We start from the raw sequence: 16,589 nt of genomic DNA on the forward strand, positions 1-16,589 counted from the left end.
ACGCTCCGGTCAGATTGACCGAATGCTAGACCTCAGCATCTGGTCACGCGATGCATGCCACGTGTCTCCTCTCTTCAAATATTGAGCGCCCGATCCCAACGGTTAAGTGATGACTGGACGCACTGCTGCGAAGTGACCGGACGCTGAACCTCAGCATCCGATCGTTTCTAGTAAGGTCCATTTGCGCAAAATCACAACCAGACGTGTCCGGTCATGCTCGACCGGACTCACCCGACGTCCGGTCGCTCAACGTTTCTTCTATGCGCCTCACGTCAGCGTACATCAGCACTGATCAGACGCACCCAGCCAGCGTCCGGTCACTCTTCGCGCCAGCATCCGGCCACAAGACCGAGACGCGTGCTCACTGCTACTAGTGACTAGACTCTGAACCCAGCATCTGGTCACTGCTCCACCAGCGTCTGATCACTTTGTGAACCCCTGTCTTTTCTATATAGGCACTACTAGGGATGTGTACATCAATGATGCTCTTCTTTCATCACTGAAGACTCCAAAATTGTCACATATATTATTTTATGACGAAGTTGTGACGATATGGTATTCGTCATTGAATGCACGTCATATTTTACCTACCGTGACGAAACATGTATTTTCGTCATAGATGTGCATTTGTTCTATGACGAAATGGCTGTCGTCATAGAAGTGTATTCTTTCTATGACGATCTATTTTGTCATTGATATAGCCCCTTTTTTGTCATGACTTGCCGTCTGTTAGGCGGCCAGACATCGTCTGCCACGCTGGTAGCTGACGTGTCTTGTCCACGTGGCGTGTCCACATTGCAGGTGACGTGTCCGACCACATGGCAGCTGACGTGGCCAGTGATGTGGATGGTCCACGTGTCCACTTTTTATTGGGCCACAAGGCTTGCTGTGATAGGTTCTCATTTTCATCACTGAAGTAAATAGAAATTTGTCATAGAATCAATTACCAAATCATCACAGAAAGGTCAGATAATTCATCACAAGTGCACATGCTGATTTCATTACAGAATGCAAATAATACTAGAGCAACCAAAAGCTTCCATAAATTAACAGATCTAGTATTCCAATGACCAACAACTTAATCAACAATTCTAAACTCGGTTCACATAACTCACTAGACATCACATTTGAACTACTAGTTTCATCTCAGTTCACATTAACATCATAGGAAATAATAAAAAGTTGCCAACCACCAGCAACATAAGTTACTACATAAACAAAATCACCAGCAGACCCCTTGGTTAATGAACCAGCAGCTACGAGCAGCGCTCATGTCAAAGAAGCATTGTTGATGGCCAAGATACGCTTGAGCAGCGCATTGTTCTCCTCCATTGCCTTGTTGTTTATCTCTGTCAGCTTCTTGTACTCCTCCATCTCCTTTTGTGTCCTCGCCAGCTTTTCCTCAGCTTCTTCACTTCTCTTCCTGAGTTCATCGATTTCACCTTGTACAGTAGCCGTAGCTTCAGCTGCTAGTTGCTCCCGAAGCTCGCTTTCATTTGATGATGATGATTTGGAGGATGGCACTGGTTTGATGCCAACACTCTTCAGGAAAAGGTCTGAGCTGTTCTGGGAGAGCACCTGGGACACAACCTGAACACTGGACACTGCTCTCTCACCTTCAGCAACAGGTTCTGTCCTCAAAGCTTTCATATTTGACTGAAACAGCAATGATCCATCATTAGTTGATACTTATTGCATTATTTTGAGGAGAAAATATCACACAAGATGTATTTTAAAAAATAAAAACCTATGCTGCATTGACAGAAACTGATGCTAAATAGGTATGCAATCATGAGTCATTTATTTGTTGTCAGGTAACTAAATACAAGTAGAAGTCAACAACATAGGATTATTATTTAGCAAGTATGTCTAGCTATATTGGATTATGACCAGTTTTGAGCAAAAGACAGAATACAAAATGTTTGAAACAAGACATATTATCCAATTAATGAATAGTTGTTGGCACAGCGAAACAGATGTCATGACTTACAACTGCTTCTCTTGCTAGTTCAGTCAAACCATGTTTGGAGCTGGTATGGCAGGTCTTGAAGGCCTCCACCGCATCAAGTTCTTCATTTTGTTCTGTGCTTGGTTCTGCATTGTTTTTCTTCTTCTTCTGTTTCATAGATAATCAATTACAGCAAAGTTTTCTCAGATGAAATGCAAAATAAGTTGTTTAGTGCAAATATGTACAGGGTACTCTTTACTTACATATGCATGTAAGTGTGCCACATAGCTGTGAGAACCCATAGCTTGATGATACTTGACTTTACGGCGATTCTGCTTGTTCTTTTCACTTGATTCCTACAAGATAATGAATATGTCAGACGAGATCATAGGTTTAAAATGAGAAGATCCTTTGGAAACTGATTGAGAAAGAATATATGACAAGATACCTATTTATCTGAAAAACAGTAAGATGGTAATTTTTCAACTCCTGCAGAGTTGTCTACTCTTTTATGCCCCTATACAACTTCTATGAAATGTACATCTCAGATTGTCTGAATGCTCACCATGAACTACCTTTCTATTGTTTTATTCATGATTTTGTCCTTTAGAATATGTTATTCTATCCTTTGATGAATGGACTGATATTTAAGGGCATATTTGTAATCCTTTTTGTTTGCAGGATATATATGACCAACCCTTTTTTCCCAAGTACATTCTGCTAATTTCTCCAATTTAGGAGCTTAGGGAATCTTTATGTTTGAAAATATTTATGTGTTACACTGCTTTTCATTGAAGGGCCTAGGTATAGCAAGAAGGATTGATGAGATGATATGTTTAAAATGAGAAGATCCTTTGGAAACTGAATGAGAAAGAATATATGAGAAGATACCCATACATGTTTTTTGGATCAGACCACTTTGCAACTAGTGCCTTCCACTGTTCATCAGTCATGCATGCAACTGGAGAAGTTGTCCTAATCTCATTTGCAGGTACACCATTGAAGTATTTATTCTTGAGCCGATAACGCATTTGTCACACCCCAGAGCGTAGCATATCAGTGCAAGCTTCCTCTGTTGGCTTGTCGTCAGGGTTAATGGCCAAGCGCCCCAAGTCATATGACAATTCCATATTTAGTTAGTCAATTCAAGTTAAACAGATATACATGTTAACCATAGAAACAGTAATGCACATACAGAGAGCTTTCCCACAAAGTTTTTGTAATATTGATCGTCTCTCTTGTATTCTTTCCAATGAGGTAGGACAGGAACCTTATCCCGAATGATGACACCAGCCTCAGATGCAAACTTCGCTGCTTGAACAGGTTCATGAGGCCTTCTTTTGCCTTCAGCAACAGCTATGGGCATTCTCCTTCCCATAACTTTTGTCATCCTGTCCAGCTGTGTTCCCTTGGTGTGTGGCCTGGGTCTCCTTGGGGCTCGCTGTGTAGGAGCTACAAAATAGAATTTGCATTAAAATGATTTAGTTTCATGCAGATAAGCAAAACAGATGACATATTTGAATGACAAAGAAACTATAACTTGCCTTCAGTGTCTTCCTCTCCAGCTACATTGTCTTCATCAGCATCTGTACTGTCTTGAGCACCAGCTCCACTGACTTCCTCTGCAGCTGTATTGTCCTGACCACCAGCTCCATTGCCTTCCTCTGCATCCGTATAAGACCTTTGTGGTGGTATTTCATCATGACCATCTGTAGGATCCTCTACATTCTGGCTATCTCTCGCTGAAGGTTGAAGCCTTTTTGATGATCTTGTTTGGGATTCAGGAGTTTGCACCTATGATCCTTAAGATGCCCTCACTCTCTTACTAGCCCTAACTCCTGGCGCCATGGTGGGACCTATCTTCTTCTTCTTTGAAGCTAGGACTTTCCAACTATACCCTATAGGATACTGTGGAAAAAAATCAAGTAAGTCATGTGCATTAATAAGCAAGACCATATATTAAAGAACAGGTATGCAAGAAACAAGATGCATCTAAAAGCAAGGGCATATATTAAAGAACAGATTAAAAACATTCAAATGCAATACAAATATTCCCCATCCAGTACTTTGAAGATAGAAGAAGCACCTTAGTTGCCAGGGGTTGTGGCTGCACATCAGATTCAGTGTCATCATCATCACTATCTCCTTGATCATCATCTTCAAGGAGATATTCCGATGAATCTGAATCTTCACTATTTGTTTTCTTGTTTGCTGATTTTTCCCCCTTCTTTGATGCAGATTGTGATATAGAGTTATTAAATTCAGTAGATAGATTTATCAGGCCGAATTCTTGCATCTTCTTTAAATTGATTGCCACGTGTGTATCCCGGCGTCTCTCATAATCAGTTTTTGGAGGTTCTTACAAAAACAAGCAAATTGTGTCTATTAGAAAATAAAAAGGAGTGAACTAAGTACTAAGAGGTAGTAATACTAGATGCTAGATAGATAAGAGGTAGGAGCTATTAGTGCCTACTGAAGAGCTAAGGGATAAGAGGTGATAGGTTACAGGCAACAAGTAATAGGTCAGAGGTAAGAGGTACAACTTTTTTTGTACTGAAGCACAAATACTCTACATTATCTGAACATTTTGAAGATAGCTTGTACTGAACTACTCTTTTCCTATCAACACACATGCATGCACTCTGCTACATCCAAATCCAGATCATTAAAATGGTCAAACAGACCATGCCAAAATCTATTTGAAGTCAAGAGTCACAGCTACTTTCAGAATTGTACTACAATTGCTTTCAGAAAACATCACTGCTGCTTCTATTTCAGACAAATACAAGTGCAAAATAGATTATAGATCCAAGATTTAGAATACAATTTGATTGAATGGTTAGCAAACCCTAACTAGATACCAGGGCAATAGAATTGTACAATAGAATTCATCAATACAGAAGAGTTTTGCTTACCTTGTTCTTGTTCTGCAGGTCGCTTCCTACCTTGCCCCCTTGTTGCCACCATTGCGGTTGTGGCTAGGTTGCGGATGTAGACCAGGTGCTCATCGTCGGTGGTCGTCAAAGGGGAAGCAACCCTGGTGTGGTGAACCCTAGTCGACGAGGAAGCAGATCCAGTGCGGTGATGACCCACAATCTGATGGTGGTTAGGGTTAGGTTGAGGCGAGAAAGAGGTGGATGGGGCGAGATAGGTGCATGGGGCGATAAGAGAGAGGGGGATGCGGCGATTGATGTCGGCGAGGACGCAGCTCGTGGGCGGGGACGCAGCTCGTCGACAGCGGTTGTGTCCCGGCGGTGGTGGATAGGGTTGGAGAAATGGGTGGAAGAGAGAACGAGTGGCCGAGGAGGTGATGAGTGCGGGAAATGAGTAAATATACTGGTGTTTTTGGCCGAATTTTTTGATGAGGGAAATTGTTTTGGCGCCTTGAGGCGCGAGAGGTTGCGGTGTTTTTTTTTGGCATTGCAGGATCTGTTTATCAAAGACTGCGCTCGAGAACTAATGAAACCACTTGAGTAGCGCAATGGTATGGCCCTTTGAGTTTGATCCCGAGCTCCCGGGTTCGAACCCGACGATAGCCAATTTTTTTGGGTTTTTTCAATTTTTGGGTTTTGTCAACATTTATTGTATTTATTCCTTTTTTTTATTTCTCCATGTTCTTTTTTTGCCAGATTTTTAATTAGTACAATATAGCTTAATGATTTACCTTATTTTAGTGTATGATCATGACATAAAAATTTCTAAAAATTTGGATGGACACCTTATTTTAGTGTATGATCATGACATAAAAATTTCAAAAGGATTTCGACAAAGTTTGGATGGACACCTTATTTTAGTGTATGATCATGACATAAAAATTTCTAAAAATTTGGATGGACACCTTATTTTAGTGTTTCCAATATGGCAATCTCCACAACCCAACTTTGCGGCTATAAATCCTTGGACCCTCATTGCGCTTCCTTTTATTTCCAATAATTTCAGGATGCTTCCCTGGCCTGACATCTTTCACCTTCTCTAGCTCCTCTAGGACCTCCTCCAAAGTGAACTTGCCTGGCTGATCTTTGTTTTCACGCTTACCATCGAAAGCCAAGCTTCTCCGCCATGCATGTGTCCTTGGAAGGTAACGACGATATCCAATGTAACATATTTTACTCCTTATTGCCCGAGACAACAGATCCTTGTCGCAATGAATACATGCATAATACCCTTTTGTTGTTCGCCCTGATAACGTGCTCAATGCTGGAAAATCATGTATACACCATAGCACGGCAGCACGAAGGTTAAACTTCCGACCAGTACATGCATCGTAGGTACTGACACCCTTCCATATATCGAGCAGTTCTTCAATTAGGGGCTCAAGGAACAAATCAAAATCCTTTCCTGGAGATTTTGGACCTGGGATGAGTAAAGACATAAAGCAATTTGCTGGATTCACGCATTCCCATGGTGGGAGATTCAGTGGTGTTAGAAGCACTGGCCACATACTGTACTGCGTACTCATGTTGCCAAATGGATTGAATCCATCGATAGCTAAGGCAAGCCTCAGGTTCCTCGAATCATCTGCAAAGGTTGGTTCCCTCGTGTCGAACTCCTTCCATGCTTCTCCATCAGCTAGATGGCTCATTACATTGTCGACTACCGTCCTCGTTTTCTTGTGCCATTGTGTTTCCTCAGAAGTGCGCTTTGAAGCAAAAATTCTTTTCAACCTTGGCAAAAGTGGAAAATGTCTCAATACCTTGTGTGGAACCCACTTGTTCCCAGTTTCATCTTGCCATCTAGACGCCTTGCATACTGGGCACACATTCTCTTTATAATACCTCTTCTAAAACAACACACAATTGTTCTTGCACACATGGATGTTTTTGAAACCAAGGCCCAGTTCTCCAAGATATTTCTTGGCCTCATCATATGATTTTGGCAACTCACTCTGAGGGTATCCTGATGACAACAACTTCAGCATTGTGGAAAATGTTGTATTGCCAATTCAATAACAAGACTTGATATACAACATCCTCACCAGAAAAGAGAATTTTGAATGGCTAGATCCCGGGCTAAGTGACTTCTTCGCATCTTCAAGGACTCTTGCAAACCTTGGTTGTTCTCCATCAGCCTCTGCCGCAGCATACAGATCTCCTATCATCTCTGGTACTCCGTGATCCTCATCATAATCATCATCGGCCACATCCACATGTATCCCAAAGTCATGATCACTTCCTTCAACCTCCTGCTCCAGATTTTCAACTACTACAGTATCTACTGACTCCCCATGATGAATCCACCTGGTGTATGCAGTTGACATTCCATAAATGTGTATATGGTCATTTACATCATCCTGAGGCCGTAAACTTTGATTAAGACATTTGCTGCACGGACAAAGTATGTGGCTGTCTTCGGGGTATCTTTCACTAACAAATTTCATGAACTCTTCAACTCCTTTCACATATGCAGGTGTGAATTGTGTCCCATAAATCCAACTTCTATCCATCTATTTTGAGAGTAAAATAAACCTTGCACTCAGTCCTAAAATTAGAGTAAACTCAACAAAATTCAAAAACACATCCAACACATGCATATATATAAAGAAATTCAAAAACAAATCAAACCTTGTACTGCTCTGTCCCACGCACCGGCGCTACTCTGTCCCACGATCGTCGGCGCTCCTCTGTCCCACGCAAATCGCCGCTGCCCTGTCCCACGCAAGTCGCCGCTGCCCGCCGCTGCTCTCCTCGCCCCACGATCACCGGCGCTGCTCTGACCGCCCCACGATCGCCAATGCTGGTGCACTGACCCACGCGCGCCGCCGCTGCTCTGTCCCACGAGCGCTATATATATAGTTTGCTGTGATTGTGAATGAATTGAAAAAATATGAATGATTACTATTTACCTTTAGGGCCTCAGCGCCTCGCCTCGCTTGGGTCTGGGTGCCTCGCCGTCGTCAGGTCAGTTCATCACGCTCAACGCGATACGCGGCCGATAGGGCATCAGGGCGATAGGAGACGTCGAGTCGAGACTTGGGATCGCAGCAATCTGGGAGACAAAACGACGTCCATCTAGCGGCCAGGAAATCATTTTCTATTGGGCTAATAGGCTTGCTAATGGGCGATGTTGCTATTGGGCCAAGGCTTCTGTGCTTACTGCTTAGCTATACGTTTACAAATAGAAAAACATGCATGCCTTTATCACAAAATGGCGAGTGCTCCAGTGGTAACGCACCAACATGTCTAACAGCAGGTCGCGGGTTCGAATCTCCCTGCGTGCGCTATTTTTTGGCAAAAAAAAGGGAGGCGGAAGGATGCAGGATCAGCTGGACTGTGTGGGCCACGCTGCCCCACTTGTTCGCCGCCACGTCCTCAGGTTGAGACCCGCTGGTGGGACTGCATCGCCACGTCTTTGAGGTTGGGACCCAATGTTGGGACCACATCGACACGTCCTCGAGGTGGGACCTGCTGGTGGGACCACGGCGCCATGTCCTCGAGGTGGTACACGAGCCAAACGATCTATGACAATTTAGTTTTGTTGTTTTATGACGATTCTTTTCTTTTCGTCATTATTCTTCGTGCCAAAGCTCCGTCACTTGTTACTTATGACGAAGCTATAAATTTCATCATAGAAAGCGCTTGTTCTGTGACAAAATTTGTAAGCATCATGACTGAATCGTCATTGATGAACACATTTCTAGTAGTGAGGGCACCGGTGGCACCGTTGGACTGTCCGCACTCTATGGGCGAACACTCCGCCGGTGAAGTTTCTAACCCTTGCTCAAATGTGCCAACCACCAAGTGTATCACCTTGTGCACATGTGTTAGCATATTTTCAGAAACATTTTCAAGGGTGTTAGCACTCCACTAGATCCTAAATGCATATGCAATGAGTTAAAGCATCTAGTGGCACTTTGATAACTGCATTTCAATACGAGTTTCACCCCTCTTAATAGTACGGCTATCTAACCTAAATGTGATCACACTCGCTAAGTGTCTTGATCACCGAAACAAAATGGCTCCTACTATTTATACCTTTACCTTGAGCCTCTTGTTTTTCTCTTTCTTCTTTGAAGTTCAAGCATTTGATCATCACCATGCCATCACCATCATCGTGATCTTCGCCATTGCTTCATCACTTGGAGTAGTGCTACCTACCTCATAATTACATTGATAAACTAGGTTAGGACTTAGGGTTTCATTAATTAACCAAAACCAAACTAGAGCTTTCACCCATGCCATTGATGTTGTGCACGTGCAGAAGAATGTCTTTGAAAGTCTCATTGCTACCTTGATGGACACAGGCAAGTCAAAGGATGGTCTGAAAGCACAGAAAGACATGGTGCAGCTAAACGTGATGCCACAGCTTAACCCGGTACCTGAGGCTAATGGAAAATACACTCTGCCCGCGGCGTGCTTCAACCTAACACCAGACGAGAAGAGAGCTATATGCACTTTCCTGAGGGGGATCAAAGTACCGACTGGGTTTTCAGCAAATATGAAGAAGCTAGTGTCGATGAAGGACTTGTCAATAACACACTGCAAGGCTCACGATTGCCATGTGATGCTAACAGTGTTTCTACCTATTACAATCAGGGCTATAAAGCTAGAGTTCTTGAAAATGGCCATCACCCGCATGTGCTACTTCTTTTCAAAGATCTCACAGAAGACGATTGGCAAGCAAGAGCTGAGTGACCTACATGAATTTGTGGTGGAGACACAAAACCAACTGGAGATGTGTTTACCTCCTGCTTTTTTTGATATAATGCCACATCTCATGATTCACATGGTTCGTCAAATACAGGCACTAGGCCCTTGCTACTTGCATGAAATGTGGTCCTACGAGCGGTTCATGTCGGTTCTAAGTCGATATGTGCATAATCGAGCATACCTAGATGGCTCCATGATAGAGGGTTACAGTACTGAAGAAGACATCGAGTGCTGTCAAGAGTACCTAAAAGTATAGAAAGGGATAGGTAAACTCGATTCTTGTCACAAGGGTAGGCTGGCTGGGAAGGGCACTAGTGGTAGAAAAGTGTTCATCGACCATGATTACAAAGAGGTGAGTCAGGCGCATTATAGTGTCTTGCAGAGTACACAACTGATGCAACCGTACATTGATGAACACTGGGCTATCATTATGGTGGAGAAAGATGGCCGTTCGGATGATTAGGTCATGAAACAACACAAGCAACGACTAACTACATGGTTCAAGGACCAAAACATACCCCATGGAGAAACCATAGACTCTATTACCATCAGTAGGTTGGCGGAGGGGCCATCGAGAAAAGTGACATCTTGGAATGCTTATGACATCAATGGGTATACATATTATACCCACACAAAGGATAGTAAATATGTGAACCAAAACAGCGACATTCGAATAGAGGCTGTCGATGGATTAGGGCGAAAGATCCAATACTTTGGCATCATTGAATAGATATGGGAACTTAACTATGGAAGGGATATAACGGTGGCCCTGTTTCGATGCCGCTAGATCAAACAACACCAACTAAACGAGATCGGATAAAGAGTCCTAGACCTCGAGAATCTAGGCTACCAAGATGACCCTTGGGTGCTCGCTTCATATGTCGCACAAGTTTTCTATATGTCTGACCCACAAAGTAACCTCCCCCAAAAGAAGAAGACAAAGCATGTGGTTGCCTCTGGGAAACAGCACATTATTGGAGTTGATGGCATGGATGAGGTTAAAGCTTACAATAACTACGATGAGATGCCGCTATTCACAGACTTTCCTAAGAAGATCAGTGTTATGGAAAAGAACCTCCCCAAAGACATAATGCCATGGGAATGAAAAGGTGTCAAAGAGAAAGTTGTTACAGCAGGCTAGCTAGTTGTTGAACGTGGAGTGTTTGTGTAACTGTGTGTTTGTAAGACTTTATTTATACATGCGTGTGAGACTATATATTTATGTACGTGTGTAAGACTACATATTTTTGTATGTGTGTGAGACTTTATTTATGAATGACTCTATTTGAACATCCACTCTATTACTACTAAAACTTTATGAAATCACTTAACACTTTATGAAATGAAGAAATGACCAAAATAAAAGTAGGAGATCTTGACGAGTTATATAACTTTTATATTCATCACCTTTACAGCTGAAATCATTTCGTGTTTGAAAATCAGGTTTGAAGTTGTCATTTTCTTAAATTTAAAATTTGAATTGTTCAAAATTAGTGACAAAGATAGATGACTAGACTAAAATGATAGAGCATGATTTTAGAAAATTTTAGGAAAAAAACCATCACATTTGGAGTTAGTATGAAAGAGAAAAACTAGTCATAGGTTTCAGCCACAGATTAAAAAGAGAAATCACACTTGTTCATCATTGATCATCATGAACAGTTGTGATTTTTCTTTTTAATCTCTAGGTAAAATTTGTAACTAGTCTTTCTCCCTCATACTAACTCCAAATGTGATGATTTTTTTCTAAAATTTTCTAAAATCTTGCCCTATCAAGTTAGTGTGTTGATTTGGGCATTCTTTTCATTTGACAAAGTTTGAGCACTTTAAATTTTTAAATTTAAAAAAAATGACAAGTTCGAACGAGATTTTCAACCATTAAATGATTTCAGCTGAAAAAGTGATGAATACCAAAGTTGTATAACTCATCAAGTTCTACAACTTTTATTTTGATCATTTCTTCATCTGACAAAGTGATAGTAAACATTGTTCACAAATCAACATGTTTCTCGTATAGTTTATGAAACTATGAGTCATACGTGAATTTATTAACAATGTTTACTAATACTTTGTCACATGAAGAAGTGACCAAAATAAAAGTTGTAGGTAGTGATGAGTTCAACAACTTTTATGTTCATGACTTTTATTGTTGAAATCATTTAAGGTTTCAAAATCTTGTTTGAAGTTGCCATTTACTGAAATTCAAAATTTTAACTATTCAAATTTGGTCAAATGAAAATATGATCAAAATAAAAGTTGTACATATTGATGAGTTCTACAACTTTGGTATTCATGAGTTTTTCATCTGAAATCATTTACTATTTCAAAATATTGTTTAAAGTTGAAATTGTTTGAATTTCAAAATTTTAATCGTTCAAACAAAGTCACATGACAAGATGACCAAAATAAAAGTTGTACATGTTGATGAGTTATACAACTTTTATGTTTACAACATTTTCATTTTATTTCATTTAATGTCATAAAATTGTAGTCGAATTTTTAAAATTCAAATTTTTAATTTTTGTTTTTTTTTGTTTTCTATATTGTTTTGACTACAATTGTTTATATATATATATATATATATATATATATATATCTTCATATATAGAATAATACAAAATATTATATTTGTGCATATACATAATTTTTTTATATTACTTTATGTTTTTATGATATAAAAATATAGAATTTATAATTTAAAAAAAATAGAAAATATTTGTAGGGGCGGTTGGATCAGGAACCGCCCCTACAATTGCATTTGTAGGGGTGGCTGGATCAGGAACCGTCCCTAGAAATAGTCCCGATATAAATACTAGGGCGCTCGGGAGCCAACCTGTTGAGCGTTGTCTTCTTCCTCCGACGCCATCAGGCTGCCCCGTCGACGCCGCCTCCTGGCCGGACCTGTCCCGACATCGGCCCGCGCCCCCTCCCCACACCCGCGTGCCTGCTCTCCGCCCTAGGGTTTCCAACGGCGGGCGGCCTCCGCGCACCTCCACCGGCGGGTGGCCTCCGCGCACCTACACCGGTAGGCGACCTCCGAGCTAGGGTTTACGAGCTTGAGGTGCCGCGGCACACCCGACCGGTGGCGCACCCATGCGCCCCATCTCCGCACCCACGCGCCCCCTCTAACAGCTAGGCGAACCCCGCCCCACTTCGCCACCTCTTCACCGGCGACGATCACCCACCAGGTATGCCCACTCCCTTCTCTCCCCTACCTTCCTTTGCGGAGCCGAGCACCCCAAAATGGTACACTATGTCCAGAAATTAATAGCACTTACATAGACCTAGGTTTGACAGAATAGAATGGAAATTCATTACCGAGGCTCTTAGAAGGCTGGGGTTTACAAACCATTTCATCTCCTTGATCTATGCATGCATTTCCACAACCACTATTTCTGTTGTTGTTAATGGTGAACCTACTGATGCCTTTCATCCTCAGAGAGGAATTCGGCAAGGCTGCCCTCTATCTCCCTACCTGTTTGTTCTTGCTGTTAATGAACTCTCCATCAGACTCCAAAATAACATAGATTGCAATAATTATTTGTGGTCAAGCCACCCTTGATGAAGCCACCAAAATTAACTCTGTTCTTCAAAATTTTTGCACTCTTTCTAGACAAATGCCAAACTTATCTAAGTCTTCTATCTTGTTCAGCAAGCGCGTTGACCAAAATAACAGGCAAGTTGTTCGGAGTGTCTTCCCAGTTTCTACCATTCATCTAGGCCACCCACTCATTTTCAATCATAGTGATAGATCTAAGGCATATGAATTCATCTTAACCAAATTCCAGGCTAAACTTACTACCATCAAAGCAAACAAGCTAAATCATGCTAGCCATTTAACATACATTAACTCTGTTATGGCATCTATACCTATATACTACATGTCAACGGTGTTGTTTTCAAATAATTTTATTTCTAAAATTACCTCTATCATTAGAAAATTTTGGTGGGCTGGTGTGCAGGAGGATAACTCTACTTCACCCTTTCATTTTCATTCCTGGGAAGATATTTGTCAAAATAAGGAAAAAGGAGGACTTGGTATTAGAGATCTCAGCACTGTTAATCACAAAAAAAGAGATCTCAGCACTATAAATCATAGTCTAATTCTTCATGCTGCATGGAATATTGCCACCAAAAAATCCTTTTGTCACTGCCATTCTCAAATCCAAATATTACCCTAACACAAGCTTCTGGCTCTCCAGCAACTCCAATACTAAATCCGTCTTCTGGGGCTCCATCTTACAAATGAAACAAATTCTAACTAATCAATGCACTATTCAGATTCACAACGGTGATTCATCTCAACCTTCCTGTCACTGTACCTTCCCTTCCTAAAACTATAAGTGACCCCAATGTTTTAATTTGCAAGAGAATTATACAAGAGAATTATACAATATTTTAATTTACTATCCCAAAAGGCTATCTCCACTCTTTTTCATGGTTCATCTGTGCCTCATGTCTGACTACACACATTGATGTCAATGCCCATTTCTGCATGTTGCTGCCAGTACCACTTAATTCTGCATGTCTATCCTAAAACTGGATTATGCTTGAAGCTATGAGATGTTTAGTTTTGTTGCTAGCTGCTGGCTGCTGGTTGGCTGCTTGTCTCTCTTTGGCTACTGGCTGCTGGCTACTGGCCAGCTGCTCCTACTACTACTTGCTACTCCTACTACTACTCTCTCTACATACTACTATTGCTACTTATTATCTTCTGTCTTCTATCAACTCTTACTACTAGTGGCTGGTGGTTGGTCTCCTACAACTCCTATTGCTACTACTTGCTACTCCTGTGACTTTGTGAGCTTCTTTTTCTGTTGTCTGCCAGTAATTTGCCTAACAAAAGTTCTAATATATGCACATGGCTCTGCAGTGATATATATTCTTCTTACATTGTCTCTCTTTGTCCATGCACTGTTGGTCTGTCTATCCTAAAACTGGATTATGCTTGAAGCTATGGGATGTTTAGTTTTGTTGCTGGCTGCTGGCTGTGGGCTGGCTACTGGCTGCTGGCTGCTGGTTGGCTACTTGTCTCTCTTTGGCTGTTGGCTACTGGCTGCTAGCTGCTGGTCAGCTGCTCCTACTACTACTTGCTACTCCTACTACTACTCTCTCTACTTACTACTATTGCTACTTGTTATCTTCTATCTTCTATCAACTCTTACTACTAGTGGCTACTGGTTGGTCTCCTACAACTCCTATTACTACTACTTGCTACTCCTACTACTATCTACTACTATACTATCCTCCTGCTCTTCTCCTACTACTCCACCACTCCTCTTCTACTACTACTCTCCTCTACTCCACTCTACTCCCCTCCTCTCCTAAGCAGCTGTTGCTTTTTTTGTTACTTCTACTACTACTCTCCTCTACTCCACTCTACTACTCCCCTCTCCTCTATTTTTGCCACCTTTCCTATCCTCTATGTTTGGGAAGCAGCAGCTGCTTTTTTTACACCTTTTCCTCTCTATGTTTGTTAAGCAGCTGTTGCTTTTTTTGCCAAATCCCCCCTCTCCTCTCCTCTCCTTTGTTTTGCCAATGATGAAATTGTCCAAGTCCATACATTATATGGAATATGAGCTGATGATCAAGAACTTATGAGGAACTTGGCATCATTAGCAGCCGCCCCTACATTACCTTCTCCTCTCTTCTCTGTTATGATGCCTTGATGCTCCAAGTTCATGATTAAATGACGATTTACATGTTTCTGAGGCCTCTACTACTGCTACGACTCGTTTTTTTGGATATATTATTGTTTTATAGGACTACTTTGGTTTATAGACCTTTTTTATTTCTTATACCTTCTCACATACCTAAAGCACACTTTCTTGCATCTATTAGAAGAAAGCGCGAAATAATGTTGCGGACACCAGACAGTGCAGCCCAATGCCCCGAGCATGATGGCAGCCAACCTATGAGGAGCAAGCACTAGAGGACCAGCTAACTCAGAAGCATTTTGATAACGAGTTAGAAAAGGATCTAGAAGTGATGCTTACTTAGGAGCAGTGTGACGAGGAGGAAGGGGGAGCAGAAGGAAGAGCAGGAGAGGCTATTGAAGGCGAAGAAGAAGAGGATGATGATGATGATGACTCAGAAGAGGGATATGAAACTCCCGAGGATCCTTTCCCACGTGAAGCCAGAAGGAGGCCAACGGAGGAAGATTTGGACAAGGATTTTGACCCGAACAAGGAGGTAGGGAAAAAGGCTTAGCTTGTAAATTTTGCTAAAGCTTTGGTTGTGTTACCACTACTAACACTTTGACCTGTCATATATATACAAGTCCCTCCTGAAACTCAGAAAAGACAACGTCGACATCCGTGACATCTCGCTGGACAAGACGGAGTAGAGTAAAGGAGAGCAGAGGCAACAGCCACAGAGACGAATCATGATGCCTCTGCTCCACAACCTCAAGACACAACCACGAGTACCAAGCCTAAGAGGAAACAAGGGTATAGAAAGGAAATCTATATCCAGATAAGTCATGCTATGTGATAACAGAGGTCGGGCCAGCAGGGGAAATCCTTGAGCTGAAGGAATTAAGAGGACGATTCTATAATGCGATCGGGGCCCTAGTAAGAGATAAATTAAACCCAGCAATCCCTAACTAGAAAGAGGTACCAGAGAACACAAAGAATGCACTATGGGATAGGCAGCTGAAGCTTAATTTTAGATTTTCGGAGGGTAAGCATGAACTGGTAAAAAATGCTTTCGGGATGATGGGAGAGTCATTCCAACGTTGGAGGTCGGAGCTCAACATGAAGTATATCCAAAAGGGGTTAACTCCCTTCAATGAGTTCGACAAAATAACTCCTAGTCAATGGGAGGAGCTCGTGGCTCAAAAGACTTCACCGGAGGCATTGGAGCTCAGTACCTGTAACACCGAGCTAGCGAAGAGGAACAAACACCACCATCATCTAGGCCCCGGTGGCTACTATGCCAAGGAAGAGCAGATTAGGAAGATGGATGAAGAGGTCGTAGCTGCTGGGAATATCGAT

At 41.8% G+C, this 16,589-nt stretch overlaps 1 pseudogene; it reads right to left on the reverse strand.

Annotated features, from left to right (window-relative positions):
* Window positions 1–1,063: 1,063 nt before the first annotated feature.
* Window positions 1,064–4,915, reverse strand: LOC136486415 (uncharacterized; annotated as a pseudogene).
* Between the last annotated feature and the right edge of the window lie 11,674 nt (window positions 4,916–16,589).

The sequence above is a fragment of the Miscanthus floridulus genome, chromosome 10, assembly GCF_019320115.1.
Source record: "Miscanthus floridulus cultivar M001 chromosome 10, ASM1932011v1, whole genome shotgun sequence".
In the NCBI taxonomy this organism is placed as follows: Eukaryota; Viridiplantae; Streptophyta; class Magnoliopsida; order Poales; family Poaceae; genus Miscanthus; species Miscanthus floridulus.